We start from the raw sequence: 5,066 nt of genomic DNA, 5'->3' as shown, positions 1-5,066 counted from the left end.
ACCCTTGCTCTTACCAGGGAAGCACTCATTCCACTGAGCCATCTCCCCAGCCCCTATATGTACAATCTAATTATATGTACACTTCTAATTATACACCTTAAAACTAACTGGAAGGTATATGAAATTATGTTAATTTTGAAGGCTGTTAATTTTAAAAAGTGGACGGAAAAATCTTTGTAAGCACCAAATTCATTAAAGTCTCTAAAGAGTCAAAATATGCCAGGGTAAAACTACTTATTCAATCCCCCGGGGGGGGGAGGGGGAGACAAAAAAAAAAACCATTTATCTTACTGGTGCTTTGGGACCCACGTCATCACATTTTTACTAAATACCTAACAATGAACAAGCCATCAAATATTCAGCAAAAGTATTAAATACCACCCAGGTTTTCACTATACTAAAACACAAGTACGTACGATATCTTCTAGCAAAATCAAGGATCAAATTGCAATCTACAATTTCTCACCACATTCCCACTCAACTATGCCAGTTGACTTAGACACTTAGAAAGCAAAGGCGGAAGCTGATTTCAAACAATGGGCAGGCAATGGTATTTTTTACAACTTAAAACGTTATGTGGGGGGAAATGTTATAAAAGCAAGTGAGGGAGGAGAAAAAACTGTCTCAATCTCACAATAAAACACAAGAAACTGTAGTGATTTGTTCAGTCTTGACCAAAACTAGGAAATGATAACCTGCTATTTTTTAATATTCATTACTAGGCCTCGGCAACCTTTAACAAAAAGATGTGACAAGAAATCTGTCTGCGATCCGAAGAGGAGGGTCCGACCCACGAGCGGGCTTCCGAGCGGCCCTCGGCCAGCTGTGCAGCCCGCGCCCGGCGGGGCCCGCAGCGAGCCGCAGGCCGGATGTCCCAGCTCTAGCAGCTTCACCGTGGCGCGGCTCCGGCCCGCTCTCGCGCGGAGGCCAGGCCGAGACACGCCGCCAGGCTCCGGGGACTCCACCCTCCCCCTCGATCTCCCGCCCCTCGGCGGTCCCCTAAGGGGAGCAGGCGGGGCGCGACGGCAGAGACCGGGGGTGGGGGTGCGTCCTCAGCGACAGGCTCCGCCGCCTCAGAGTGGCGGCCGCAGGTTATTAATAAACTCTGCTTCTGCCTAGGCACGGCTGCCGAAGCGGCCGTAGGATCGGCAAAGGCCTACGGCCAAGGCTGACGAGCAGGAACTACAGCCCGGGCCTCAAGCGGGCCCGCGCCGCCGCGCTGAGGGCGGCGGCCGGGCGGAGAATAATGCACACTGGGTAAAAACACATTTATATACGAACCTCCGAGAAAATTTTCCAACAATTCCTCCGTCCGACCACCATGCACCAGGACAGGAAACAGCCGCCCGGCCCCCAGGCCCAGCAACACGCATATCTTGTGTGAAGCCCACCCCCCAGCCTCCATTGGGTTATCGTCACGTCACTCATGGGACGCTTCCTGCTAGCCATTGGTCCAAATTTAGCCTCCGGTAAGGGAACCGCCTTTCTCCACGCCCCTTATCGTGACGTCATATCATCCTGGCCTTTCAGCTCGTGTCTGAGTGGCTCGCGCAAAGGGCGGAATCAAAGCTCCGGTGTATGACTGGTTGGCGGAACCGCGCATCCCTGACCGACATCGCCTCACTGACAAGTGAGTTATGCCGATTCTGGGGCCCCAGCAGGAGGCGCCATTTTGTATCCAGGGAGGGAGGCTGGTCCTTACGATTACCCGGGAGGGAGATGGGGTGACGGGCGCCATTTTCCCCACAGGGGCGAAGAGCCGGCCTTGGATCTCCCTGTGGGCTTGTTGGAGCGCATTCTGGAGACTAACAGGCTTTGTCTACCCATCGCTGAGCGTTGTCCTCTCGGGAGGGGAGTGTAAGGAGAAGCAGGGCGCCGCGGGAGACCTACCCGCTCCTTCGGGGCTTTCTGTGCCGGCCCAGGTCCGTGGTCCTGGGCGAGGCCTCTACTTTCCTGAAAGCTGCTTCGTGCCAGGATCTGGCTTCCGAGCCATCCTGCGCTTCTCCGGCTGCCGGGGCCATCCGGGGCGGCCGGAGGGCGAGGCTTCCGCTCCCGCCGCACCTCAGGGGGAGCTGGGCGCAGGGCGGCGGTGGCCTTGGACTCCGCTGGGACACTGCGGATGCTTTGGTGCATTCGTGGACGTTTCGGCTCAGTTGAAGTCGACCGAAAGGGAGTTGCAGCGTTTCTTTGTACGTCCTTTTCTTTTTGTGTGTGTTGAGAACTGGAAAAGTCGGAAGGGGTGGGAAAGGCATTGAGCCGGGGACCCCGCTGTTGGGGATGGGTGCACATTAGTTGTGGCGTGTGTGGAAATGTTGCTCGTGGGTCTCACCCCAGCCCTTTCCTGAATCACTGGAAGTAGCCGTTCAAGAACAGATAATCATATACTTTGGCTCCTAGGCCGCTGAGGAGAAAATAAGTATGTAAAGAATCTCAATGGGGTTTGCCAGGTTTGCGTTACCGCGACAGATTGGGGGGCCTGCATTAACAAAACCGGAGATAATCGGAGCTTGTTTGGTTTTGTTTCTTACTTATTTCAGATGATTATGAAATGGATAGAAGGACAAATACAAAAGATGTTAAAGATAGCCTTTACAGGGCATGGTGCATACTTGTAATCTTAACACAGGGCACTGAGGCAGGCAGGATCCCAAGTTAGAGGCCAGTCAGGGCACTTAGCCCAGGTCTCATACTCTTCCCCTCTACAGTCAGTTTCACAGGACACGTGAAAGGAGAGTTAACTCATTTGGTCAGCCACCTGGCATAGCTTCCCCATGGAAAGTGAGACACTGAATGTTTCAGTTGTTAGAATTTAATTAGAAAATAGTATTTATAAAAATACTACTAGGTTGCGTTCAATCCCCGGTTCCAGAAAGAAAAAACAAAAAAAAAAAAAACTACTAGGGGTTGAACCCAAGGTCTTCTGACTGAGCTGGGTGGTCTGGCTTTTTGTTGATTTGGAGACAAGGTCCCCCTTTGTAACTTCGGTAGGGTTGGAATTGAGTTTTTCTGCCTCAGCCTCCCAGAATACTTAACTTGGCTTATATGTGTGCACTACTGTGCCAAGCTACTTTTAGAAGTGCATACCTTTTAGAATAGTTCTAGGATTAGATTACTTAAAATTCTTTCAAATCTTAGACCCAGACGTCTCAGTTATGTGTTAACAACTTTAGGCATGATTCTTTACCTACTGTTTTTTTAATAGCCAGTTGCATGATTTCCTTCATTTCAAACTGATTTATAGTACCTTCAGTATGAATAATTTTTTCTTCTAACTCTACCATTCGATCACATTAACCTCACGTGTTCCATCTTTAAAAGTACTGCCCTGGTCTGGAGGCCTGGCAAATACAAGATCCTGAGTTCAATCCTTGGTACCAATAAAAGAAAAAAAAAGTACTGATCAATTTGTGTCAAAGAATGAGTTCCCAGGTTTGCCGGTTGTGGTTAGTGTGTGTCAAGCTTAGTGGCAAGCTGTGAGGAAAACAGACTCAATTTATAAATAATATTTTGGGAGCGTGAGTGTGGTGGTGCACCCTTGTAATCCCAGCACTTGGGAGGCTAGACAGGAGGATCTTTGAGTTTAAGACCAGCCTGGGCTACAAAGTGGGCTCAAGGCCAGCCTAAACTGCATACAGAGACCCTGTTCAATAAAAAAATAAATCTCTAAAACCCTCTAAATATCACATGTGTCTCATCTCCAAGAATTTTACCACCTAGCTATGCTCTACCCAACTCCAGATGTCTCTGAATCCAGCTGCCTTTATAAGATTATAATTTTTGACTTTGATTACATTTCCATAAATTAAAACTAGAGCATTCCAGACACAGGAAAGCCAGTATTTTGACAGTATATATAGTTGTACACTGCAAGCCCGGTAATAAAATCACTGCTTGTGTTTATTTTTGTGGAGAAACTTTATTTACTTATTTTTTGAGACAGAGTCTTGGTATGTAGTTCAGGCTGTTCTTGAACTCACAGGAGGCCCAGGGATTTTGCTCTGGCGTAATCACCTGCTGACAAGCACAAGGTCCTGAATTAGATTCTAGGTACCAGAAAAATCCTCTCAGGTCCAAGTGCTGGGATTGCAGGCAGACACCACTAGTGGAAACCTTTTGAGACAATGCAGGTAGTTTTTTGTTTTGTTTTTCTTTTCTCATAGATTAAGATCAGTAGGGAACATCAGTGATAATATTTAATTTTAAAAGATATAAAGCCAGCTTTTGGCTTTGGGCTAGGAGGAGGCTAAGGTGCAACTTTCTTTGGTTATCCCGAATCCGGGTTCTTCAGACACCAGCCACCTCCAGTATGCTGTCCAAGTTTGACCCCAGTGAGATCAAAGTCGTGTACCTGAGGTGCACCGGTGGCGAAGTCCGTGCCACTGGTGCCACATCTGCCCTGGCCCCGAAGATCGGTCTCTTGGGTCTGTCTCCTAAAAAAGTGGGGAATGACATTGCCAAGGCAACTGGTGACTGGAAGGGCCTGTGGATTGTGGTAAAACTGACCATTCAGAACAGACAGGCTCAGATTGAGGTGGTGCCTTCTACCTCTCATCAAAGCCCTTAAGGACCTGCCAAGAGACAGAAACAGAAAAACATTAAACACAGGGGAAATACCACTTTTGATGAAATTGTCAATATTACCCAACAGATGTGGCACCGGTCTTTAGCCAGAGAACTTTCCAGAACCATTAAGGAGATCTTGGGGACCACCCAGTCTGTGGGCTGCAACTTGGACAGCTGGCACCTTCATGACATCACAGATGACATCAACAATGGTGTTGTTGAGTGCCCAGCTAGCTAAGGAGCATAAGATACATCAATAAAGAGATGATCTGACCCCCCCAAAAAAGTAAAGCCAAAATGGTTGTGGTATGCTGCAATCCCAGCATTCTGAGAGGCTGAAAGATGGCAAGTTCAAGTGCAGACCCAGCAGTTTCATCAATTTAGTGATAACCTGCCTTTACAAAAATAAATTATTGGGGCTGGTGAGATGGCTCAGTGGTCTAAAGCACCTACTTAGAACAAGCTTAGCAAAGCACAGGGACCGCAGTTCAATCCCCCAGCAC

The 5,066-nt window shown here is 48.3% G+C and overlaps 1 protein-coding gene and 1 pseudogene across 1 annotated transcript in view; one reads left to right on the top strand and one right to left on the bottom strand.

Annotated features, from left to right (window-relative positions):
- Nucleotides 1–1,365, bottom strand: part of Znf143 (zinc finger protein 143) — a 77,269-nt gene extending 75,904 nt beyond the window's left edge. Inside the window, exon 1 of the mRNA XM_023719324.1 lies at nucleotides 1,282–1,365. The gene's annotated coding sequence lies outside the window, so the exon portion shown is untranslated. The remainder of the gene's footprint in view (nucleotides 1–1,281) is intronic.
- Nucleotides 1,366–1,518: 153 nt separating this feature from the next.
- LOC111817704 lies at nucleotides 1,519–5,014 on the top strand (annotated as a pseudogene).
- The last annotated feature ends 52 nt before the right edge of the window (nucleotides 5,015–5,066 follow it).

Source organism: Octodon degus, unplaced genomic scaffold (assembly GCF_000260255.1).
Source record: "Octodon degus isolate 3935 unplaced genomic scaffold, OctDeg1.0 scaffold00067, whole genome shotgun sequence".
Taxonomy (NCBI): domain Eukaryota; kingdom Metazoa; phylum Chordata; class Mammalia; order Rodentia; family Octodontidae; genus Octodon; species Octodon degus.
This window is presented reverse-complemented; position numbering and strand designations above follow the sequence as displayed.